This window comes from Mirounga leonina, unplaced genomic scaffold (genome assembly GCF_011800145.1).
Source record: "Mirounga leonina isolate KUSES-001 unplaced genomic scaffold, KU_Mleo_1.0 Mir_91, whole genome shotgun sequence".
NCBI lineage: Eukaryota > Metazoa > Chordata > Mammalia > Carnivora > Phocidae > Mirounga > Mirounga leonina.
The window spans coordinates 1,687,851-1,715,626 of record NW_023270839.1 but is presented as its reverse complement, the minus strand read 5'-3'; the positions used below and the strand labels follow the sequence as shown (position 1 = coordinate 1,715,626).

Below are 27,776 nucleotides of genomic sequence, written 5' to 3'. Positions count from 1 at the left end.
TGAAAACAGTTAACTTTTTATTGGTAGATAGGCAAAAATAACAACACTTACAAAAGAGGACAAGCAAAATAAACATAATTTACTAAGATCGTTTTAAATGTGTTAGCTGGTCATATTAGTATGTGTGTTTCCTACTTAATTATAAATGCTACACTCTTCTTTCATCTATTGATATATAAATAACAGTGATACGCATATTTGTAACACTTCTAAGAGAGCAAATGATTTCTCTGGCTAAATGGTATCTCCCAATAGGATTACACAGTATATTATGTTGGCATGAATTAGTTTGTCAGGTAAATAATCTTAAATATGAAATAGCAATCAACAAGTATGCATAAAAATCACTTAAACGTGTATGATGTGCCTTCCTGAATTGAGTGATTCTAGTTTGTATATCTGAAGTAAATTCCCCAACTCCTGAATAGGGAAATTAAAATGAATGTTTAATTACAACAATATCAAAGTTTTTAAATTGCATCTTTATTTATCATCTTATAGATGGCTTTTTTTTTTTGGTGGAAGATGCAAAACTGGTCTATTAAAATTTCTGGATGTAGAACCAGAAATTCCTATAACTTGTGAAGTAGAAAAATTGAATGTTTGGGAGAAAGTTCTGGTATAAAGACATCAATCTGGTAGTCATCAGCCTATAAATGATATTTAATGTCACAAGACTGAATGAGATCTCCAATAATAAGTGCAAATAGAGAAGAGAACCAAGGACTGATCCCTAGGGTACTCTGACGTGGAAAGGTCTAAAGAAAGAGAAGTTAGGAACAAGTGAGTTATGGGCATCTGTCTCTGCTGCTCTGGGGTAAGTCAGGTAAGATGAAGACCAAACAATGACGAATAGATATAGGAACTTGGAGGTCACTGTTGAACCTAATCAGATTGCTGGAGGAGTGGTGGGGACAACAGTGTTAAATTAATTAAAGTATGTTTAAGAGATACCTATAGGAGAAGTAGAGACAAGTACAGACTTGTTGAATTTCAATGCCAAGGGCAACAAAGAATGGCTAGAGAAACAAGAGAGGTGAAGAGGCAAGAGGGGCTTTTTTTGGTTGTTTTAAAGACAAGTGAAAATTTGTAACAATTAATTCTTTCTAAAGTTCCTAAACAACACATTCCCCTAATCCAATCAAAAGCTCTAATGAGGAAAATCCACTGAGAAATGATGGCCTGAGCTAAATGGTAGGAAATATTTTTGTCTAGAAAACTTGATCCTCAATTAGGACAGTCCTATTTTCAAAGTAATTAAAGTGTACAGGGATTCTAACTACATATAAAAAGCAGCAGTCAATTGTTCTTCTCCCTTTCATAAATGATACTGGGTAATCCCCTGATGATCACTATTCCCAGAACACGTAAAAAAGCAAAGCTGTACCAGGTGGTCTTTTAGGAAGGCTATAAGTATGACTTGTAAATAAATTTTAGGTAAGTGATGAATTAAAATTTCTTTGGTATTTATTCATTGGTCAAATGTACTAAGTTTAACTCAATAAAATAAAGCTGGAGTGGTGATGTTACCAGCACCAGTTCAATTTAATGTTCAAAATGTGCTCTGAAAGGAATGGTTTAAATGTCTGAAATTATCGGAATTGCACTGTTAGAACATATAAAGTACGTAAATATAATCTAATCCTACTTCAGCCATATTAAGTGACAAGGTTTCTCAGAACACCTAAAACTTTTATGGAAGAGGCCACTTTGCAAGAACCATAATGGGTAATCAATTCAAACTACCCATGGGGCCACACGTAAATGGTGCAGACCCTTTGTCCCACTGAGCCCAGGAATCTCAAGCCATGTCCACTACTGGAGAGACCACACCACCGAGGCCTGGAAACCATAAAACGGAAGCGATTGCAACTGCACTACCATTTACTTTGCATTTCTTTGCTGAAACGAACACAGTTTTGAGGTAATCACTGGTTAATATCAAAATCCAGGGGACGTATAGAAACTAAACCTTACACTAAAATTTAAGCTGAACTCAACCAATTCATACCAGTAATAGAGCCATTTAACCAGGATCAACTGTAACTACAGAACTAAATATCATCCAAATCTCACCTCGTATTAAAACTTAAGGCATTCCAGAAACCATCATGAAGATGTATGCACACTTAAATACACAGCATTGTCCTCAGAACATTTCCAAGCTGTTATGTTATGAAAATGCCAACAGAAATTTTAATTTAATTAAAATGGACAAATATCAGCTTTTCTCTCTTGGAAAATTTTGTCTCCGAAGACACATCTGAAATGAAAATTTGCCCCTATAATTTTTTTTCTTTGAGAACTGCACTTTCCTGACAGCAATATGCAGTTCCACGCAGTTACACCCACTTCCCACTGCTTTTCAGACTTATGTAGCAGAAGCGCCACCAAAATACACATACATATTCATAAGCTGTCTGAAGCATTAATTCCACACATGGCAATGTACACTTGCATCTGTGGTTGGAGCTTCTAATTTGCAAAAGCAAATATAATGTGTCTAAAAATCTTGATGAGTGAGTCTTTCAAATTCAAGCCCAGAACATTAAGGATCCACATATACATAATTTCAAGCAGCAATAGGCTTAAGTTTTCTGACTACCTAATATAATTCTCTCCAAGTCAGAGTGTCACTATATGAATATGATTATTGCCAATGCTAATTTGTCTAATTTACTTCTTATATGTATTTCAGGTCATAAATATTCATAACCAAAGTCCTCTGATAGGGTCTCCTTCCACTAGTAAAAACTAAATTCTACTTGCTATAATATAAATCTATTTTCTCCCATTCTAATTTATGATATGGCTAAGAAAAGTGGCTTGCAATATCTTTTCAAAATAAAGAAATAACAACCTACCCTTTCTTTTTTTTTCAGGGTACAATGGTCTAGTGGTGGAAACACTGACAATAAAATATTCAAATCATCTTCCACATCTCTGATTCTTTTTCATTTTTTTCTTTTGTTCTTTTTTTTTTTTTGGTACCAGTAGTTGAGCTGATCTATTGCCTCTGCCCTTGAGTTCGAATTTTGCTTCAGTACCTATAAAATGGCATCTCCTTTCACTCCTCTTTCTTGGGTGGGGGTACCTCCATGATGTGGCAGCTGGTTAAGGCAAGAAAAGCCCTGGGTTGCTAATTCATGACTTTTAAGCACAGAAATTTGCACCTAAGTGCTTCACAAGTAAAGAACTGAAGGATTGGCATCAACCTAAAAGTACATAAACAGTTTGCAAGAATCAAAGTTGTAGACTTGCTAATTTCTTGGCAAATTTCAATATGATAAAAATCATCAAAAGGTGAAAACCTCAATTAAACAAGTAATCGTTTTAACATGGTTAAACACGTGACATGTTAATGAATTGACTTCATAAATCTTGGTGAAAGAAAACAAACTGCTTCTCCACTAATATTTTGGAAAAGATGACAAACTACTTTGCTCGGATTTTGATTTCTTGTTTATTTGTGTTGATTTTATTACACATGCTAGTGGTTCAAAACAAACACCTGAAATTGCTCAGAGTTTCCTAAGGAAAGCCTATTGCCATATTTGGAGATCTGTTTATTTATAGAACTTATTTTCTCTTCCTAAAATACTGCAGTAGCAAAGATTAAAAATGTTTATTAAAGAATCTTGCAAATGAACATAAAATGTTTGGTAGCCCAACAACTTGGACAGCACTGCACTCTCTCACAGAGTGGCTTTGCAGGAGGCTGTTTATTCACAAATATATGTATCTTCCAGAAAGATCCAAGCTGTTTAAAGTAGATCTTCATTATTTGCAGATTCTGTATCTGTGAATTCGCCTACCGGCTAATATGTATTTGTAACCCCAAAATCAATATTCATGGTGCTTTCAGGGTCATTCTCAGACATTTCTGGGTCATTCACAGAGTGGCAAAATTTCTGAGTTGCCCAACATGCACATCCCCAGCTGACACTCTGCATTCTTGTTTCAGCTCTCATACTGTAAACAAGTGTACTTTTCTCAGTCTAGTAAGTGCCACCTTTTATTTTGTGCTTCTCACTGGTGATTTCGTTATTTAAAATGGCCCCCAAGCATGATACTGAAGTGCTGTCTAGTGTTCCGAAAGGAAGAAGGCTGTGATGAGCCTTATGTAGAAAATATGTGGGTTAGATCTGGCATGAGTTATAGTAGTGTTGGCCATGAATATATTAAACAAGGTGTCTTTAAACAGAAACACACGTAAGCAGATACATGTATCGATCAGTAAACAAAAATATAACCAGAGGCTTGCAGGAATCAACACTGTATTTCCCCTAGCAACAATAGATGGTTCAATATTTGCTAATTCAGTGTTTGAAGTGACTTTGTAGAACATTACTACCACTAACTGTGTATTTCCAATCAATTTCACTGTGCTATACCATCCCAAGGGGAGGCGGCAGGGGGAATAAAGCAGAGTATTCACATTAGTTTAAAACTCTGTTCCTAGATTTGGTCCAATTTTTATTTAATTAAAGTCTGTATTTTGGACTTTGGGGTTTATTAGTGTTATCTTTGATTTATAGCAAACAAAGAAACAGAAAACATCTGTGGACTGACCATATGACTTTGAGTTTAACAATGAAATTACTTTTCTACTGCAATCCTAAAATCACTGCTCTTTTTCCTTTTCAATGTCTTATTTGGGAAAACCATGTCTCAAGAGAATACGTGATTTGCTGTACCTTGTAAAACCCAAACGTAAAAGTGTGAACACTATTAACTCTATGTGTAGACAAATGCCAACTTCAAATAGAAAAGAAAAAAACAGGTTTGTCTTTGCTGTTGTCATTGGTGGATTTTCTTGAAAGAAAATCTTTGCCAAATGTATAAATCTTTCCCTGCAGATATCACATGAATGAGTATTTTCAGGTTGTTTCAACTCTCTGTTTCAGTCACTTTAGGAAAACGATCCAATCCCTCATTCCTCTCCTTCCTTTTCCACACTTGCTCCCTACCTAAGACCATGTTAACAACTGTACCTATTTTTATTTATTTATTTATTTATTTATTTTTAAAGATTTTATTTATTTATTTGAGAGAGAGAATGAAGAGAGCGAGCAGGAGAGGGGGGAGGGTCAGAGGGAGAAGCAGACTCCCTGCCGAGCAGGGAGCCCCAGGCGGGACTCGATCCAGGGACTCCAGGATCATGACCTGAGCTGAAGGCAGTCGCTTAACCAACTGAGCCACCCAGGCACCCGGCAACTGTACCTATTTTTAAAACATTACTGTATGCCATATAGATTTTAAATTTAAAACATTGTTTTAATTTGGAAATTTAAGATAATGCAATAAACACTTTTTTGTATAATACTTCTGTCAATTTAATTGTCAGAAGCTGTATTAGTTAGCCAATCAATCTCTATCTCCGGAGAAACACAACCAATAGTGTGTATATGTGTGTGTGTGTGTGTGTACACATATATATATATACACATATATATGTGTGTATATATATACAGAATATATAATACAGAATTGACTCACATGCATGTGGAAGCTGGCAAGTCCAAAATTACAGGGCCAACAGGCAAGCTGGAAACTCAGGCAGGAATTGATGTGCATTCTTTTTTATTTTTTTTAAAGATTTTATTTTTAAGTAATCTCTATACCCAACATGTGGCTTGAACTCACAACCCCAAGATCAAGAGTCAGATGCTCTACAACTGAGGCAACCAAGCACCATAATGCTGTATTCTTGACAACATTTCTTCTCAGTTTTTGTTCTTTAGGCCTTCAACTGATTGGATAAGGCCCACCCACATTATTATTTAAATCAATTGGTTATGGATGTAACTACTACAAAATAAAACCACAAAAACCTTCACAACAATACTCAGATCAGTGCTGAACCAATAAATGGACATAACAGCCTAGCCACGTTGGCACATACAACTAATGCACACAGTACCTTAAACCATAAAGGTGCCTCCAATGAACACCAATAAAAAATAGGAAAAAAGAGTAAACTGAGGCAACAATCCTGAGCTTAAATCCCAGCTATTTCACAAACTGTGTGGTTTTAAGAAAGTAATTTTTTTTCTCTGAATCTCAGTCCATTTATTTGCAAAATGGGGAGGCAGTGTATTCATACATACCATTTGGTGGTATTATTTGGATCTGGTGAAGAACTTAGGGCAGTCAACGAGTGGTAGTACTATACTATTAGTGTCTGTGGGTTTTATAACCGATTAGCAGACATTGATATATTCTTGGCAGGTAGTAGGTGTTTTATAAATGTGTGTGGAAGGAACAAAGGAAAGAAGGAGGAGAGGGAGAAAGGGGAGAGAGGAGAGGGAGGGAGGAAGGAATGAAGGAAGGAAGGGGGAAAATAAATAAGTAAATGAAGGAATGAATGTCAGAGTTCACTTTTGGAAAGAACAAAGTCATCATATTTGAGACTACAGAAAAAACAAATGAAAATTTAAAAAATAGTCCCTGTTCTCAAGCAATATAGACCTGACATGTAGTAAATAAGGCCAGTATGCAAATAACCATAATACAAACATATTAAGAAAGAGATACAGAAGTGACTGCATCTAATGCATAAAGCAATTTAAGAATTCTGGTGTAAGTTCAAACGAAAGGCACATTCTGAAACCAGGAAGGGTCAAAACCAAACACATGACATATGAGATCTGCCATCCAAAGACACCACTGTAGGTAGATCTAAATGTGGTTGTGTAGACATGGATCACCTTACAAATTAATTGATAAGGACAGAGTGTTGCTAAATTTAAAACAAGGTCACAAAGCAGCATCTTCCGAATGACACTATTGGAATGGAACATGTAAAGGAGAACTGTAATTCAGTCAGTTGGGATGACGGATAAGGGATCAGAACCTGAAGATCCATTATTGTTTATATCAAAGTATCCAAGGAAAAGAACCTTATCAGGTGACCCAATAAGGCAACAAGGTTTTCACACAACCTAGATGGAATATCCTTCAAGACCAACCAGTTCCTCAGGTTTCAACTCTGGGCTGATTCAGCAACTTTCCAGTTACTGATTTGCAGGTGTCTTACTATGGAGAAGGCAATACCCTCTCCATCATTAAATAAGCACATCATTCACTGTGAATTGGTAAACAGCCATTCTAGATCACAAAATTTTTTTGTAAGTTTTACTAGCAGGGTTTGTCTTCTAGGAACTATAGCACCTCTGGCTGGAAGGAAAAATAAAATTTTTGGAGCTTAAAATTTGAGAACCAAAAACTGCACCTCAATGAATCAGTCATGTGACAGGCCATGCAGGACTGCCCTCTCTGTACTCCTCCCCAGTGCTGGTCTTTAAGCCATATCTGTACACTGAAGGCTGAAAAGGACCCAGCAGCTTCAGCAAAAAGAAAGAAGATAGGAAGAATTTTAATGGGCAGAAATTGTGAGTCGGCCATTCCGGATGGAGAGAAAAGCACAGCTAAGGTTCAAAGACGGGGAAACACAATGTACATATTGATTAAAACGGTCCAATTTTGGGGCGCCTGGGTGGCTCAGATGGTTAAGCACCTGCCTTCGGCTCAGGTCATGATCCCAGGGTCCCGGGATCGAGTCCCACATCGGGCTCCCGGCTCAGCGGGGAGCCTGCTTCTCCCTCTGACCCTCTCCCCTCTCATGCTGTTTCTCTCTCACTCGCTCTCTAAAAAATAAAATCTTAAAAAAAAAAAACAGTCCAATTTTGATGTCTCCATACATAGGAAGATTGAATAAGAAAACTGTAAAGGTAAACTGGCCATTTGGAGTACTGTAAATGACCAGATTGGAAAACATTTTGTTTTTATTTTACTGGCAATGGGAAGCCACCAAGTCTTGATTTCTTTTTTTGAGCTGGTGAATATCAAAATAGTAACTATATTAGCATAATTAACTTGTTGAGAGCACAGGAGATATCTTTGAGGAGGGAGTGACTGGTCCATTAAGTTTACTGCAAGAATCTACATGGGGGGGTTATAACAACCCAAGCTGGAAAGACAGTTGTTGGAATAAAAACAGAGGATGCGAAGGTGAGACACTCAGGAAAAGACAACTGTTGGAATTCACCGAACATCTGATTGGATGGGAAAGGTGGGGGACCTGGAAAGGTTGATGCATACTCCAAGGTTAGTGATTTGGATTTCAACAAGCACCACTAAGAGAAACACATGTGCCAAGGAACAAAGTGGATATAGAGTAGCAGGAAAGACAAGGAGGCTGAGTTAGACAACTGGAATTTGACCTTAAATAATGAACCCAGGTGCAGGTGTTAAATAGTGATATTAAGAGATTCAAGGGTAAATTGATGTTTGAAAGTTATGTAATGGCATAACAGTAAGTTTTTTAAAAAGGGCAAATGTGAACACATATACAAATATTAAGAAAAAAGGAACATCAAAATATACTACTTAATCCTGGAAGTTTTGAGAGAAAAGACTTTTGAGCTGTATTTTCAAAAACTTACAAAGATAGGATCAGAATAAGGGAATTGCCTTTTCAGTGGTGACACAAGATGGAAAAAAAACTGACACCAAACACTTATTAAGCAAGTGTATTATATTTACTAAGTATTATATATACTAAGGATTTTTCTGAGTGAAAATAAAAATAGCATATTTTTACATAAATGATACAGATCTCTTATTTTTAAAACAAGATGAATCCCAATTCTTCCACAGATCATTTTCTTTCATTGTTATACCCATATTTTGCAAGTTTAATAATAAGGCATATAATGAATTTCTACCAATATATAATGTATAAATTATTGCTAATAATATACTACTTCCTCTGTTTCCTTTCATTTAAAACTATTAGCAAAGTATCAATGGAGAACTTCATTATAAATCATAGGCAAACTGACTCAAGTTTCTAAGGACTAATCCATCTAAGTGGTAGAAATCCTGGGGTGCCGGAGTGGCTCAACTTGTTAAGTGTCCCACTCTTGATTCCTGCTTGGGTCATGATCTCAGGGCCTTGAGGTGGAGCCCCTTGTCAGAGTCCACACCAGTGGGGAGTCTGCTTGAGATTCTCCCTCTCCCTCTCCCTTTGCTCCTCCCCCCACTTGCGTGTGCTTGCTCACACTCTCTCTCTCCTTAAAATAAATAAATCTTTAAAATAATAATGAATAAATGGTAGAAATAGTATGTTTATTTCACAATTTAAGCAATCTATAAAATAATGTTTGAGTTACTTAAAGGTAATGTTTGTTTATAACTGAGAGAGCTCACAGTCCTAAGATGGAAATACAGGTACATAAATAATTGCAGTATGCCACATATGATGTATAGTTTTATGTGTCAACCTAGCTAGGCTGCAATACCCAGTTATTTAAATCAAACACTAATGTTACTGTAAAGGTATTTTGTAGATGTGACTAATATCTACAATCAGTTGACTTGAAGTAAAGAGATCACCCTCAATAATCTGGATAGATCTCGTCCAATGAGTTAAAAGACCTTAAGAGCAAAATGAAGGTTTCCGTGAAGAAGATGAGATTCTGCCTCATGACTGCAGTACCATTTCCTGCCTGAGAGTTTCCATCCTGACAGTCTGCCCTTTGGATTCCAGACTTAACAGCCCCTACAATCACATAAGCCACTTCCCTGAAATCAACTTTTTTTCACATGCCCCCACACATCCCCACCCCCACCAATATTCTACTGGTTTTGTTTCTCTGGAAAACCCTGACTAATACAACATGATAAATGTCACGGCAGAAGTAGGCACACACAAGGTAAACAACCTATGGGGTTAGGGAAGGTTCCACAGAGGTGATATGGTTGGGCTGAGTCTTGAAGCTATGACACCAGGCAGAGAAGGGAGCACGTGAGGGGCTATAATGTCATGCAGGTTAGAGGAACCAGGATGGTCAGAAATCCATAGGTTTGAGAAATCATAAAGTGTTCTGGAAAATGCCAAGTATTTCTCCAGGTACACATAGGAAATGGTCAGAAGCTGTCTTCATGAGTCATGCTCTGTTCAGGGGGTGATGGGAAGCACCAGGGAATTTTAAGTAACAGAGAGACATGATTTGAATTACATTTTAGTAAGATTTTTTTTTTTTTTTTTTAAGTAGGCTCCACACCCAGTATGGAGCCCAATGCAGGGCTTGAACTCACAACCCTGAGATCAAGACCTGCTGAGATCAAGAGTCAGACCGCTTAACCAGCTGAGCCACCCAAGCGCTCCAGGTTAAGATTACTTTTGTAAGGCAAAGTATGGGAGACAGATAATACCAGTCTTGTATTTCTGCTGTCTCTCTTTATGGAGAGGCAGTTAATGTTATGGAAACTCAAGTAAATTCTATTTTAAATTAATATTTATCGTTGCAATTATAAAGAACACATGGTAGCTGAAGGAGCTGAATGAGTTAATACACTCCATTTAGTGGTTCGTAAATCAAAATTCCATCTAGCAAGCTGAATCTTCACTCTCCACAACCACAGCAATCTGTAGATTTTCCAAATGTTCCACCCACCCATAAGGACAGAGGTATGCAAAAGGCAAGGTAACAATCTAACAACACATGGTTTATAAAACTAAACTGTTCAAAAAGCAAAGTTGTCCAGCTAATAATCTAGCACTTTAGGTCCTTTCTTGGTACCTGGTAGAGATACCAAGACTCGTTATACCAGCTTGACCCTTCTGTATGTTGTCCACCCCTTAAACATATTCAATGCCTCCCCTTACCAGAACCTTGCTTCAACAAAGCAATATTCAGAACACATCAAGAACACTAGACTGTCAGCAGGTATCTAACCAGTAGTAGAAGCCCAAATGTGCTTCTTTGTGCTACCCTCCCCACACTCAATCCCAGCTAAGAAAATGCATCCTAATTTTTAAAACAGAGTTACCACAGCAACAAAGTGAACAGTTAAAAAGCAATGAACTTAATCAATGCAAGTCATTGTTGGAAAGATTATCCCTTGAGACAAATCTCACTGCTAAGATTATTGCTATTTATCTGAAGTGTTTTCTGAAAAGGTAAGAATGACTGACTGAAGGCTTCAAATCAATGAGGTAGGGTTTTTTTTTTCTTTCAATGAGCTAAAGCTCCCAGTAGACCTAAGCTACACTTTTAATAATGACATTAATCGATAACAATTACACCCAAGAGAATGCCAATATAGGTTTTCCAGGAAATCACATAGGGTTTAAAGTGCTATACTTGTAGAAGTAATCAATACTATGTACTGTAAAACAGAATTTAGGTTGATGTCTTCCTATTTCCCTAGAGCAGAATTTTGGTGCTCCAGACCCAGAAACATTAGCCTAATGTTTCTCAAACATTAATGTACTTATGAATCACCTGGGGATCTTGCTAAAATGCAGATTCTGATTCAGCTGGTCTAGGGTAGGGCCTGAGATCTACATTTTTACAAGCGCCCAGGTGATGTACATGCTGCTGGTCAGCAGACCACACCTGAGGTAGCAAGATGTCAGCGCATGTTACTGTCCCATGGAGAGAAAGGGCACACAAAAGCCATGCGTACTAGTGGAGAGATGCTTTACAAAAGAAGGATTTGACCATAAGAGAGATTCTACTTCTAGAATCTCCACCTCAAACTGCCCTCCTTGGAAAATGACTTGAGAAAAATGGCAACACTAAACATATCCTGAGTAGCATTTTCCGAACGTATTCCAAGGAACCCGTTATCTAGGATATTAATAGGTGATGCCAGAAAAATAAGACTCTAATAGGTGACTCAAGAGTCACATAACTCCGTTAACCAAACACTAAGTACTAATAATGGCTAACATTTGTTAAGCACCTACTACGTGCCAGGCGTTGTTCTAAATATATGATATGGAATAACTCATTTAATCTTCACGGCAACTTTACGAGGGATAAACTATATAATCATCCCCATTGCACGGATGTGGAGAAGGAAGAAAGGAAGTTAAGTAAGCCAAGAGTCACAAGGCTGGTGAGTGGTGGAGCCAGGGTGCAAACCCCTCCAGGATGCCTCCAGAGCCCTGCCTCCAGAGCCCTGCCTCCACTCTCTGGAACATGAGCACATTTCAGTGTTGATGGGAAGTGCGAATCACCACAAGGTGATACAAGGACTTGTAAGTGACCAATGAAGGGGGATATGCAACGGAGAGGAGAGAGGAAAATCTACAAGTTAGGGCAAGATAGGAAAGGAGAACAAGCTGGAGAAAGGAAAAATTAGAAAATGAAAGTAAGGTTTGGAGAAAAAACAGATTTATAAGAGTGTACTGTGAAAACAGAGGCATCCCACTCAGACTCAGATGCCTGAATGAAGACAGAGATCTGCTCGGCAAATAAATGCCCAAGAGAGGAAAGCAGGTCAAGTGGTGGATCTCATGGACCACAGGAGGACTTGAACAGTTTACTTGCACCAAATACATGAAAAAGCACTCAAGGACAACAGAGTCATGATTATTCTTATACTAATTACCTAATTTACAGATTATCTATGTCCCCTGCTGGGTCTCTGTCTTCTTCCTACAAGATTGTTTGGATATTTTGCTTCTAATTAGCAACTCTGTAAGACTGAGTAGGGAGAAGAGAAGACTATTAAATCGGGGCGGGGCAGGGGGGTGATTTTTGTTTGCTTGTTGAGTTTGTTGCTCTTATTTTGGGCTCTAGAAATAGGGTTGGGAGAGGGCATAGGATATGAAACTAATATTGAAAGTGCATTCTTTTTAATCCTAGATTTCAAGGAACCCTCTCTGCCTGGACTTCATGTTGCTAGAGCCAGTCTGAATTATGTAGTCTGAGCTAGCAAACAGCCCGCGCATTATGCAGAGTATACCTCAGGTCAGGCAGAACTATAAACAAAGTGGCTGTTTGGTTAGATGAGCACTGGGACACTGTTCAGATTGTACAGACAAGCATTAAAACAAAAACTGACCTCAGAAACTTCTGACGTTCACTGATCCCTAATACAATATATATACAGAGATGCTCATGGAAAATTCTAACACTAGCTTTAAGGAAAAGAAAAACCTCAATTGGAGACAAGGACCTGCCTTTCGGCATCCAGAAATGATCTGATGTGTCAGTGTATTTACAAGTACAGAAATGAAGCTAATTCTTTCAAATGAAACAAGAGGGGTCCCCCCTGGCCTCCAAGACTGCAATGTGTCCCAACAACTGTACTTACTCGTCACCATGCCCTCGCCCTCGCTAGCACTGCAGCCTGATAGGTACTAGGCACGTCCGTGCGTAGGGTTCTAAGGTGAAGCAATCGAATTTTGCCTGTACTTCAACCTACATTTACAAACTTTTCAAATATTTTAATTTTATCTAAATGTTTTCCATCAGCATGTTCCTTTTTACAAGAATCCTTTATTGTTCCAAGACACAAATCATATCCCTTTGAATTCCAGATGAAAACATTTCAGGCCTATTTATGATTGTATTTCAATAGGCATGTATACACATGTAAAGCAGCTTCAGTGTTATTTAAAAATACACTTCAATAGGTCTCATTGTGTTGATATTAGCAAGGCACTTAAGAAAATGCTTCCAGGTGGCAGGCACCTGCTCTGGCTTTGAAACCCCAACCTCAAAACCTATAGTCAAGCTCCAAAATGGGGAAGAGCAACAAACTATAGATTTCAGCACCTAGCAGTTTTGGCAGCTCCTTTAGAACTGGTTATTGCCAGCTGGGCATTTTGCCATTTCCTTGAGGCAAAATTAAAGTGGAAGATGCAAGAGTTTTATTGTAATTTTCCACCACATATTTATATCATTATGGGTTTTGTGCTGCTCTAGTCCCCACACAGTCTCACTGAATATCTTCTTATTATGTCCCTGAAATGTGAAGCAAATATAGCATGATGCAGTGAAAACAAGTGGGCACTGTGTATAGTAAATGACTGCTGAAGATAACACTATGCCTATCAGAATGGGCCACATAACTTGCAGGCCCTGTGCAAGATGAAAATGCGGGGCCCTATGTTCAAAAGGCAGAAGAAACGTTCCATTAAAGGTACTATAAAATACCAAGATTTTCCCTTTCCTCTGCAGTTTCTCTCTCAACCTGCCATGGTATTGTTTATTTGCGAGTCTGCGTTGTGATCCCTCAACACAACCTGCAGAGTGAGTGCACACCTGGGGTACCAGCCTGCATTTGCCCTCAGGTGCACACAAACTGCCCCCCCGCCATTGGGTACTGAGTCTCCTCTCCGTCCAGCTGCAGACCAAAGCTCTGTGCACCTACTGGGGGAGGGGAAGTCAAGTCAGGAGTCTCCCTTCCCCAAGGCACACCACCCCAAGCCATCCCCAGGAGCGCTGAAAATCTCTACACAAGGATACATCAGGCACCCAAATTGGGATAAGTGAGAAGTTTACCCCACCGAGGCATCGTTGTGACACTCCGGGATGGGGACAACTGCATCAGTGTCCAGTCCTGAAATGTCCTGGGCTCTTGTTCTAGAGCCCACCCCATCCCTGCCAGGTACTGAAGGCAGCAGCCGTTGTGGGACAGAGTGTGAAGGAAGAAGCCAGGTCCTTGGGGTCCTAGGGGGTGGGGGAGCAAGCTGTGGAAGGCAGGGGCGGGCTCCATTATCCCAGCAGACTTCACTTACGAAACACAAATTCACACATAAAACTAAGGATTTCAAGACAGCAAAGCCAGAGCATTAAATCTTAACTGAACACTCTGGTCACAGGCCCGTGAAGCCAGCCCTGATTCATTAAAAACAGAACAAAACAAAAAAACAAAACAAAACAAAACAAAAAGGCCTGTGGGCCTGTGCTTACTTCTGCAGCATATATACTAAAATTGGACAAGAGACATTATTAGCGTGACCCCCACACAAGGATGACACACAAATTCATTACGTGTTTCTGTATTTTTATTTTATAGAACTAAAGACAAATACACAAAGGAGTACACACAAAACTGGGAATATCTGAGTAAAATGGGGAAAGGCGGATTACGTCAATGTGAGTACCCTAGTCGTGATATTATACCACAGTTTTGCAAAATGTTACCATTGGGAGAAACCATATAAACTATATAGGAATGTCTCTGTATTATTTCCTATAACCATATATTATAATTATCTCAATTTTAAAAACATCCAAGGCTTATTAAATGGACAAAAAACAGCATACAGGCCATCATTACCGAAACTACCTATACCTGGATATGTTCAGAACATTAAACTGAATATAATTTGACTTTGATAGGATATAAAAGAACAATTCTTTAAATAACTAGGTCAAATACAAAATCTATAATCAGCATGTTAACCATACTGTACATTACCAAGAGGAATGTGCTCAGCTCTATTTCTTGTTAAAACTTCTCTTACCTACTTAAGATAAAATGAAAACACACAATCTAGAAACTATAAAAATACTCTAGAAACCAAAGTGGTCTTTGCAAAAGCATGCCTTTACTCACAAAAGGGGAATAAGTGTGTATTAAATAGGGCAAAATCAACTTTAAAATGTTGAATTACTGCACCCAGAAAGTTGGCTTGGGTACCATTTACAACTGAAAGTACATATTTGATGCTGGTACAGTTACTTAATTTTTATATACATAAGACAAAACATCTTGCCTGTCAAATGCTAAAAAAAAAAAAAAAAAAAAGTATAATAGGGAAAATCTGAATTCTCCAGACTGAGTTCCCAAGGACCTGAGCCAAGTGAGAATTCTTTGTTGCTTTTTAAGACTGTGTATGCGAGCAAATGCCCAAAGGGGATCAATCTTGTCACAATCCTGGGGGAAAGGGTGTGGTGGTGTCTGTAGGGCCTCAGAGATCAAGACTGCTCAAAGGGCACCTAATTCTACTCAAACTGCATTAAGTAAAACAATCGAAGAGACGCCCTCAACACCAAGGTCGAACACATTGAAAATACTCTATAGACATTAGCAGTTTATATCAACTATGGCAGCCGGTTCCCATTCTGACCTCTCAAGTGCTTAGCACCAACTCCAATATAAATTATGCATCCCATTACTATTTCTTGCTCAGTCAGACGCATTCATAGCCAAGATAAACCCACCTTTGGTTCAAGCCAGGACTTCACAGGGACCTGGAGAACTGATTACACAAAGCAAGAGGTCTGGGATCCAAATTAACGTTGCCGCTGCTAACTCTGTACCTCTGGGTAAAACACTGAGCTGTTCATTAGTAAAACAGAATTTGAATTTCAAAGATAAATGAATATTCATTCACTTTGGGGAATTACATACTAAGGCATTCAAAAAAAAATTTGTTGAATGAAAGGCTGAATTAATGAATGGATATGTACAGACTTTCCTCCAACCTGGCTTCTTTTTTTTTTCCTCTTCACTAGCTAGTGAAATTCCCTTTCAGCTTTATTTCAGAGTTAAAATATGGAAGGAGAAGGGAAGGAACCACAGATAAGACAGCACTTTGCTCATGACCTCGCTTGACTATATTGTGCGGCACCGCGACAGAATTCCTCACTGTCAGCACCAGTCAGATCTGGATATGCAGGCAGCTCCAAGTCAGCGTTTGCCAGGTGTGGCAAATCACCCAGTCTTCATCGAGCCAAGCTTGCAGCCCGGCAGCCTAACAGAAAGCACTTAAGAAACCTCCCGAGGCAGGAGAGCAGCGCTAGCTGCCTATCAATGTGTCCTTGCTCGTGGTGCCCTAGTTTTGTCCTGGCTGGCTCAGGTTCCTAGGGATTCCTAGGCTCCTGACTGGGCCAGTGTACTGAGGAACTGGGCTTCTCCCTGTCCCATCCTGGGCCTTCGAGTCCCAACCAGCTTACCCCTGATATGTCTGCATGCACCCTAAGCGCAGTCTGCACACCCAGACTTCGATACTCTTTCTCAAAGGGATATTCAAAACCCTCTCCGCTGGGTGTAGGCTTGGGTCCCAGGCTGGAGGGGCGCCCTCCCAGCGATTCCCTGCCGCCTCCATCGCTGGCACCAACATAAATACTGCTTTGTATCTGCTCGCCACAAAAACCTTGACTCTGTTCTATTCCATCGTTGATTCCTTAGCACTCGAAACTAAGCCAATTATATTTCATGAAGCTGAATGAACTACCATGCAAAAATATTAATGACTAAGCAAAATACAGGTCAAGAGCCAACCTGAATTGTGTGACTATATAGAAGTAGAAAGGATGGCTTAATATTTAAATAAACACCAATCTAAAAGAAGGTGACAAAACGTGTGGTTGAACGTAGATGAACAATGCCAAGTGTTCTGTGTTGTTTCTTAAAAACTAGTTTTCTAAAATGTGTCGTTCAAATCAATGGCCCCTCTAACTCCCCTGCTCTTCTTCCAAGCTCTATTTCAGAGGTTTCTTACCACCTTTAAAGCTAAAAAGCTACTAAAAATGTGCATCAAATGACCCTTTAATTACCACAGTCAACTGCACAGTCCTATAACGTTAAATAATTAATCACGAAATGGCAAAACTACCATTAGAAGTATCTGAATTATTTAAGCTAAATCAAACATATGGTAATTAGCTATTTCTTTCCAATCCACTAGAACATCATAGTTAACATGAATACCATTTAGAGTCTCATGATTTATATCCTTCCAACATATTTTCACCTCTCCATTCCAGACATTCAGTTTCAAAATGTCCCTAAGAGGGAAACTGTTGCGAGCAAGAGGTGAAACATAACAACGAGGAAAATCCAAGTACATAATACAAGCCTTTGGCACAAACTGAGGTCTGAATATGAAAAGAGCAAATGTGGAGAAATTTATTGATAACAACCTAACCATTAATCCAAGTTGTACTTAACTGGAAAGCCTGGAACCATTTACAGAACTATGCAACGGAACATTCACTAAAAATTCAACCTGATGCATCATGTAACATCCACCATCTGGAGAGTCTCCTCGTCTCAGGGTTCTTCCCAGACTATTAACAATGTATGTACATTAAAAGTCTTTTTAGGGGCACCTGGGTGGCTCAGTCAGTTAAGCGTCTGCCTTTGGCTCAGGTCATGATCCCAGGGTCCTGGGATCGAGCCCCACATCAGGCTCCCTGCTCCGCGGGAAGCCTGCGTCTCCCTCTCCCACTCCTCCTGCTTGTGTTCCCTCTCTCGCTGTGTCTCTCTCTGTTAAATAAATAAATAAAATCTTTAAAAAAATAAAAAATAAAAGTCTTTTTAAAGTGGACTCCTAGTCCACTGACCACTCTGACTGCGATTCTCATACAGCACAACTCCAGACCCCATTTTTATTTCCAGGTAAACGAAAGAAATTATAAAAGCTCTTAGGTCTACCAGTTTCAATGTGGTGCCAGTGTTCTACATGTTAATAATACTCATTTCTCCATTAACTTAAAAAAAATATATTTCTACCTTCAGTGTAGGTACAGGCAAAGGGAAGAATGAATGGAACACAGCCAAGTCAGTAGTTAATCAAAACTCCCCTTGGAAGCCTTTCATCAGCAGTTTATAGGAATCAGCACAGAGAGAAAGGCAGAGATCCTGAGCTATCACCACAGCTACTAACCATGTGCCACAATAGAACCATAGTGGTATGGAGTTGGAGTTGATTTTCAACCTTTTTTTTTTAATATAGTTTACTGTTGCTTACATCTATTGTTATGAAATTTGTAAAACATAATGATAGAAAAATTGTTAGCCATGAACACATTTAAATAATCTGAAAAGTAATCTGTTTTTTAAGTTCTCATCATTCACTGACCAACACATAAACTTCTTTTCATTACCCACTGTAACTGCTTGGGTGATTTCTTTTTCTATTAAATATATATCCTCAGCCATATCATTAATAATCCTGCAGAAGTTTACATTTACTCTGACTTTGCCTTGTGTTAAAAAGGTTGGCTAGGGATTCTTTAGCTTTGCTGACAGTTTTATATTTCAGTGGAGTATAGAAGTTATTGCTATGGACTGAATGTTTGTGTCCCCACCCCCCACTCCCAAAATTCATATGTTAAAACTCAAATCCCCAATGTAAGAGATGGGGCCTTTGGGAGGTAATTAGGTCATGAGGGTGGAGCCTTCATGGTAGGATTAGTGCCCTTAGAGGAGAGACAAGAGAGCTTGCCCTTGCTTGTGCTTGTCTTGCAACACAAGATGGCCATCTACAAACCAGGAAGTGGGCTCTCACCAGACATGGAATCTGTTGCCACCTTGACTATGGGCTTGCCAGCCTCCAGAACAGTGAAACATAAATGTCTGTTGTTTAAGCCACCCACTCCATGATAATTTGTTATAGCAACCAGAACTAAGATAGTTGTCATCAGGATATTATGTCCTCAATAAAGTAAATAATCTATTTCACGTAATGCTATGATTATTAAAAATGGTCTCCACATATTGAAATGCCCCCAAAGTCCTGGCAGTCCAAGAGACCGTGTTTTCTCTATTGCTAACTTCCAGTAAAAAATAAATATAAACTACCTGTGACCTACTAGGCTTCAAAAATTACTCAGTTTAACCACATTTAGATAAAAAAGACATCTTAAGGACTGAAGGCTTCAACTAATTTTTCTAAACATACATTTACATACCCTACTTTTATGCTAGCTGGGTGTGTGTATGTGTGTTTGAAGAATGAGCCTGTATCTCTTAGAAACAGCTTGGAAAATGTGTTTTCTTTCAAGTTTACATACCTGATATCTGTGAAATTTTAAACTAAATTTTAAACTAAATGTTCTTCACAAAAACTACAGAGTAGGGCTTCTAAATCAAAATAAAGTCATGTTATGGGTAAGAAGTCCAGAAGTGAACAAATATAGTTAGCCTTTTAATAATGCCTTCTCTCAATGAAGCTAAAGCACAGAAATGAGTGGCAAACTGATGCATTTCAACTTTTTGAAAAGATTAAATTCCAAAAATGTTCAGTTAGGGTCCTCCTACTTCTCTGAGGAGGACTCTCTGAAGAGAGAGCTATGGACTGTTTTCCACTAACATACCACGAGGAAAAGGGATGAGTGCAGTAAGATTGCAGGGGGGAGATATTTGTCTTTATTTAACAAAAGCATACCATTTACTACATTCTAGGCACTATTTTAAGTATTTTACAAACATCAACTCAATAAATCCTCATAACAAATGTATGAGTAGGTACAGTTATAAAATTCCCACTTACAGATGAGAATACAGAGGGACACGGAGATGGAATAATGTCCCTGAGACCACACAGCTAGTAAACTGCTTGACCCAACATTTGAGCCCAAGCTCTAAGACTTCAGAGTCCATGCTCTTAATAACTACCTTACTCCCTGCTTCTCCTGGCCACTGCCTCCTTAACTCTTCTCAAAAATTCCACCCAAAAATCCAGTAAGAAAGAAAAGACAACATCTTTATTACAGAGGAAAGTAAAAGGGTATATAGGTTTGGAGATTGTTTCCTTTTCAGTAAAAGGCAACATAACTATTTTTCATTGAAAAAAAAAAAAAGGACTTCCAAACACAAATGACAAAAACAGCAGGGAAGGAAATTCTATTTTCAAGTTTCTACAAGGTTATCATAAACAACGAAGAGAGAAAAACAAATTAAAGTTTTCAAAAATGGCATTTGACAGGATCTCCTGTCCCTTGCTGCCCACGACAAGTTGCCTGCACTGTGGACGGTGACTGTGCAGAGCGCCCTAAGGTGTGAACATTGAAGATGACCGTGTTTGGAAAGAAAAAAGCAGCATATTGTAAGCTAATGTAAATGCACAGTAAGGTCTGAATGTTGTGGAAATAAGCCCAGTCTGCTTCTCAATTCATGAGTTTAGCTGAGATGTCAGAACAGATGACAAACAACAACAAACAGAAACACCATACCACACAATTCTCTCCAATAGTGGGGATAAAGATCCATAGCAGCTTATTTAATTTGATGCTAATTTACTTCCTTGTTTAAACATTCTAAATATTTGCTATCTACTAAATATTCATGTATTATGTTTTACCTTGAGGGTTTTATTCTCCAAGGAATTAATTTATAAGCACCTGTAGTATAAAGTACTTTCCTCAAAATAACAGCAAAAATTTTTATTTGAAGACTTAATATCAATTAATTGGTCAGCATAGGGAACTGGAGATAAACTCAATCTTCTTGGCATTTAAAATTTCAAATACTGAGATAGATATTTCATTTGAAATACCATTTTATTTCAAGATAAAACAAAAATTTTATCTGTTCTCCAATACAATTATTTTTGTTTGGTTTTGTTATCAATGAAAACCCAAGAGTAGACTTTTTTTCCTCACAGTACCAGAAAGGCTTATTTACCAAAAATTGGTTTATTCAATCTGCTTCTTTTGAACATAAACATTTTTGAAGGACCTGCTTTATTTCTGTGTAGTTTCATAAGTAATATTAATTTACTCAAAGAAAATTAAATAACAGTTTTACACAGTAATTATTTATATTAGATGTGGTGATAGACTATTAGTGCAAATCCAATGATTAGTTAAAGAAAAAAAATGATAAAGCAGAATCTACCAATATATCAAACTCCCAAATAAGGAAGATCCTATTAAGGAAAGAAGGTAGAGTACACTGTATTCTTCAAAAGTCAATGCCATAAAGTACAAAGAAAGGCTATGGGAATGTCCACATTCAAGGAGGGTAAAGACATAAACCCACCAAATTCAATACCTGATCCTAGGCTGACTCCTACGGGAGGGGGAAGATGCTCTAAGGGAAGTTACTGAATCAGTTGATAAAACTGTAATACAAATGATAGATTAAAGTATTTATCCATGATAAATTTACTGAGGCTAATAATTATACTCTAGTTGTATAAAAGAATACCCTGTTCTTGAGAAATACACACTACAGTGGATGGATACAAAGGCTCATGGTATGTAACACACTCAAATGGTTCAGGAGGGGGAAAAAAGCATGAGAATGAGGGGAAGACAAACGGGGTAAAATACTTAGGTGAACCTGGGTAAAAGCCAGAAGACTGATCTTTGCATTATTTTTAGTTTATAAATTCTCTGTGAATTTAAAATAATTCCCAAATAAAAAGTAAAAAAAAAAAGGGAGGGGGCAACAATGAAAAACTATATTGACCTGAACCACAAGTATGAATTAAATCCCATGGACTGAGCTCACTCTTTACAGCACACAGAAAGAGAGTTCCTGAAACTTGCCCTCAAGGTACTGATACTATGTTGTAGGCTATCACAGACATTCGAGTCTCAAAAGGCCTTGGTCCACATGGAGTGGCAGTTATTTCTAAAACTAAGGTCTCCTAAAAGGCACTCCTAAATACACTCCAGTTTCTCAGCCACTATAAACTCACAACGTCCACAATGAGAAGATGAGGAACGTCCACCCACCTTAAACACAACCGTTGTAGGATCACAAAGCCACCCCAGATCAGCCCTGGAAATAAGGTTCATCCACACCACCAAGTCTACAACTCTAGTAGTCTGACTCAGTGAATATTTACTTAGTGCCTACTATGTGCAGGCACTGGACTATATGGTAGGAAGAGAAAATGAATATGCTTTGGCACTAATCTTAAGGAACTTACAATCTAAGGAGCAAAAAGACATAATTCTGTAATTACAATATCATCTATGAAATGTTGCTGTAATAAAGGTGTATATGGAGTGTCTGAGAAGGTCTCAGTGAATAGTTTAGCCTCATTCAGTTTTTCAATAATCAATTACTGTGTGTCAGGGAAAGGAACCTTAAGAATGATTAAGTGCTCAAGAATGTGTAGCTTGAGAGCGCCTGGGTGGCTCAGTGGTTAAGCGTCTGCCTTCGGCTCAGGTCATGATCCCAGGGTCCTGGGATCAAGTCCCGCAAAGGGCTCCTTTCTCAGTGAGGAGCATGCTTCTCCCTCTGCCCCTCCCCCTGCTTGTGTGCACTTTCTCACTGTTTCTCTCTCTGTCAAATAAATAAAATCTTAAAAAAAAAAAAAAAAGAATGTGTAGCTTGAGAAGATAGTTAAGAATAGATATTTAAAGATGATCAGAAAGAAAATAAGCTAAGAGAAGGAAGAAGAACGAGAGGACAGAATTATATGGTAACCAGCATTACATGGTACTTGTATATGGGTTAGACACCCAGTGACCACAGTTCAACCAACATGCAATACACATTCACTACGGTGTTTACATACCAGATGTTTTGCTACATCCTAATTATTATACTGGCACCAATCTTTACTATATCCAAATAAGATGGTGACTTTTAAGTGTGGATACAGTTCAAGTTAAGTTCTCATTCTATACACTCTTGCCTACACACTGAACTACAAAATTAAACAGAGGACTTCATTTTAAAAGGAAGCATAATCATGGACACACTAGAGCCTCGATAGCCATTTAAGGCTTATAAAGCAACACAAAGAAAAAAGGTTCACAAACTCATTCTTGAACACTAATCTTCAACCCTTCTTTTAAAAATTACTGATGAAAAAACGTTAAAACAAACCATGGTTCAAATAATGCAAATAATTCAACACAGCAATGCCAAGTGACTCTGGATTAAACAATGAGCCTCCTCCCCATGGAATGCCTGCAGATCTCATGTGAGAGCATGTGTGCGTGCACCCCCACACACCCACACACGACCTCCTCAAACACGGACTTCATAGTCATAGCAGCCTTTTAAACATGTTGCGTTTATCCCCCACAGTGACCACCAGTTTCATGCAATTATCTATCCTCTCACAGAAACGGTGATACCTACCCTAGTAACTCAGCATAGCAACCAGGTTTTACAACTAACTCCATGAACCAATTTACTCTCTACACAATTTTTTTTTCTTTTTAAATTTCATGATTAATGTATTACCCATATCTTCAATGTTTTTGGCCTCCCAGGTCACCACAGAAAGCAATCTGTTTTTCTCGTACAATCTTTTGAATAAATAATACCCAGTCATCTGACTGCAAGTATTCATTACACATGAACTATAGAAAATAATCGGTCACAGATCAAGTTTAGTAGCTTCAAAACAAATGACGCAGGTATGATTTATACAAAATTCTTCAAGTGGCTCACCAGAAATGATCTGAATTTTGTCCTATGCACGTTATACAACCTTCTTTTTCATTTTGTGAATATTTCTCTTGGGCCAATATTCACTTTATGCCTTTCTAACTCAGCAAATAAAGGCTCAGATCCAAAATGGTTTTGCCATTGGTCTAGCATGTTAATAGAGCAATAATTATTTTAGTGCTTCAATCTGGTCAAAAGATGACCTTATGATGAACCTCCTGTAAGAGAAACAGCATTGTTTATAAATAAAATCTCATGCAGAGAGATCCTTAGCTTCCAAAGGAAGAAAGCAATCACTATGTTTGCAGGCAGTTAATGTTCTGCCCTTTACTTTAGGTACGTAATATCTACATTTTCATCAACATTTTTTAAAATGTTGCTCTAAGTACAGAATCCTGGGTTTTGTTCATGCATATCTGGAAACTATTCTGTTTAGGGAATATCCCACAAGCAGCGAGGATGCAAAAAGGACATTCTTTATGGATTCTTGCTACTAAGAAAATACTCCCACAGTTCTTGGTTCAGTCCCACCACTGTCTTAAAGGAGCATCTAACTAAAGAAGAGCTGGAAATTTCTGTGAAGAATCAAGATATCTATACACACCTAAGGAAAATTTAAAGTTATGTCAAAAGTAAATTATACAAAAGACTAACCCAAGATTGAAAATGGTGCACTCCAGGTTTAAAAATCACATTTGAATTCAAATAGACTTGAATTCCCAGATATACAGGCCGGATAACCTTGGACAAGTTACTTGACTTTGCCAAGAATCCAGATGGAAATAATTGAATATAATATGTGAAAAACTGAGCCTAGCACTTGGTAACCCATAGGCACTCATTAAATATTACCTTCCATCTTGACTTTCCATTTTGATACCGTCAGTGACAATCCATTAAGGAATTCCATAATTTTTCATTATGTAAGTTTGTGATTTGCATTTCAATGATTACCTGCCATTCTGTAAACAAAGAATATCACAAGTATCCCATTTTGATACATGGTAACTACCAAAAGTGGGCTCATAAGCTATTTTTATTTTTTTTTTATTTTTTTAAGATTTTTTTTTATTTATTTGACAGAGAGAGACATAGCGAGAGAGGGAACACAAGCAGGGGGAGTGGGAGAGGGAGAAGCAGGCTCCCCGCTGAGCAGGGAGCCCGATGCGGGGCTCGATCCCAGGACCCTGGGATCACGACCTGAGCCGAAGGCAGACGCTTAACGACTGAGCCACCCAGGCGCCCCTCATAAGCTATTTTTAATGTTAGTTATTTCCATGCCTATGTTTTCATAGAAAAATGCAAAAAAAAAAACAAAAAACCATTCAAATGTGAACATATTTTTTAGAAGATTTTATTTATTTATTTGCAAGAGAGAGAGCACACACATGAGAGGGGAGAGGGGCAGAGGGAGAGGGAGAAACAGACTCCCCTCTGAGGAGGGAGCCCGATGTGATGCCCGGTGGGATCCTGGGATCCCGGGATCATGACCTGAGCTGAAGGCAGATGCTTAACTGACTGAACCATGCAGGCACCCCTCAAATGTGAACATATTAAAGTACACATGTGATTAAAAATGTAAATAAGGCTCATAATTTCAAAATACCCAGGGTCTTCATCCCATCAGACTGATTGATACAAATGACAAAATCACTGAATGAATACCATATTACCACTTCTTTCGTACTACCCTAGTCAACTAAATCAAATACAAACACTCTTTAGTGGGACACTGTCCTTATTATATAACCCAAGAGCTGACATAAAAAAGAACCTAAGAGCTGACAAGTCCACCTTTGTATTCTTTAGTAATAGGTCAGAGGACAGAAATATTAGTATGAGACCATTATAAAATTGTTGATGGAAGGGGGGGGAAGATTTATGGGTTTTGATTCCCAATTGTAAATATCCCAAAATATTATATTCACAATAAACATTTTTCATCTTAATGATGAATAGCCACCTGCTGAAGTCAAAAAAACAGGAGCCCACTTCTAATTGGAAACAGTAAGATTGTGTGTATTTTCCATTGTGTATTTTGGCTCTCCAAATGTTCAATTTGAGAACTCTGAGGTTAAGCCTTAGAAACTCCCCCAGTTCTTCATAAACTGACACATTCCTCAAACACACACTGCATGCATTCAGTATAATCAGAATGCGCACAGTTGGAATGCCAGGCTTGAGGCCTTTGCATTTTTTAATCAGTTTGTGTGAATTTTAAGTGAGTTATCAGCTATGCTGATGGTGCAGCAATTCTGTATTTGGAAAGTTTTTAAATGGAAGTAATAGGATCTGAATGTTTTAATGTTCCTTTATTCATTTCAGAGAAACAGCCTCTGTCACACTTGCTACCTTCTGCCAAAGTCTACAAGGATCAAACTTAGTGGTAGCAGACTAAGCTAAATAATGTTTTGTCCAAGTTTCCAAAACAAGCTTTCACAATTTTCCATTTATGAAAATTAAAGGTAGGAGCTGTATTTTATCATTTTGAACAACCAAAATAATTTAAAAAATAAACTTGATTCTTAACTCTTCCATCCCCCTTCAAAACTCTAACCACCATTATTTCAAGTAGCACCAGCACATGGCGAGGTCCCTTCCCTTCCCTACTACATGAGCTCTATCAACGGGAAATCAATTTAGTAGAGTCAATTCTCATTTTCTGTTCAGGGCCTTATACAAATAATCAGGCACAATGTTAGTCTCTCCAATTATAATCCATGTATCAAATGACTTGTCAAAATGTTACCTGAAAAACAAACAACTTGACTAACCCAACAGACTACATTCCCATTCAAGAAATGTATTCACCATACTATGAAATTATTCTATCAAAAACTGTTGAGTATCTTCTTTAACTGGTTGCCATTCTAGGTGACGTGGGGATAGTTATACAATCAGCCATATAAAAATCACTAGGTAGATAATTTAGGATGTATCTTGCCTTTTTGTTTGGTCGTTTTAATTTGTGAGCCTTTTGGCTACAAACATTCCAGCATTTGTCAGTATTGATGACAACATATTATTTAGTCCAACTGGACACTAACTCAGTAATCAATTCAGTATGTCAGTACATACTGAAAAGTCAGAGAATTAATCCCCTCGACAGGGGACCTTTCAGATTAATGCTGTATCCCATGGGAGGATTGGAATATTCATGTTTTAAAATTTTATGAAGTATGAGAATCTTCCAAAAAGAGATAATACTTTTTGTTCTAAAATCTAGTGGGTCTCCAGTTTTCTTTAATGAGGAATCAAAGACAGGGGCACCTGGGTGGCTCAGTCGTTAAGCGTCTGCCTTCAGCTCGGGTCATGATCCCAGGGTCCTGGGATCGAGCCCCACATCGGGCTCCCTACTCTGCAGGAAGCCTACTTCTCACTCTCCCACTCCCCCTGCTTGTGTTCCCTCTCTCGCTGTCTCTCTCTCTCTGTCAAATAAAATCTTTAAAAAAAAATGAGGAATCAAAGATAAATGTTCTTTTCTGGGTTTCAGAAGAGTTTTTCTCAAATTACACATGCCAATAAATGTCATGGGTGCTTCCTGGTGAAATAAAACATATCCAAAGGGGAATATAATTTATAAAAGGATCAACCCAAGTATTTTAAACAAAACTTCTAATTTGGAGGGGAAAGAAAAGGTTTGTTTGTATGTCCCTTTGTTGTTTCTAGCTACGCTTGATACAAGAAGCCTTTTAAGGAATTACCCTTAGGCATGAAACCTACCATAACGTATTTCTCTACCAACACAGAAACCTCACATTTAAGAAAAATAGAAACTTGTTCAAGTTCAGACGATTTCCTCACTTAAATCCTAGCTTTATGCCTACTTTGAACCAGATGTTGTTCCTAGTCACATGCTACTTTTCTTTTTTATT

At 38.2% G+C, this 27,776-nt stretch overlaps 1 protein-coding gene and 1 non-coding gene across 2 annotated transcripts in view; one reads left to right on the top strand and one right to left on the bottom strand.

The window, feature by feature from the left end:
• PRKD1 (protein kinase D1) overlaps positions 1–27,776 on the bottom strand; it is a 315,285-nt gene that overhangs the window by 206,590 nt on the left and 80,919 nt on the right. The gene's annotated exons all lie outside the window — the stretch shown is intronic.
• On the top strand, positions 14,713–14,816 carry LOC118003770. The gene has a single exon (XR_004677405.1). It is a non-coding gene; the product is annotated as a U6 spliceosomal RNA (small nuclear RNA).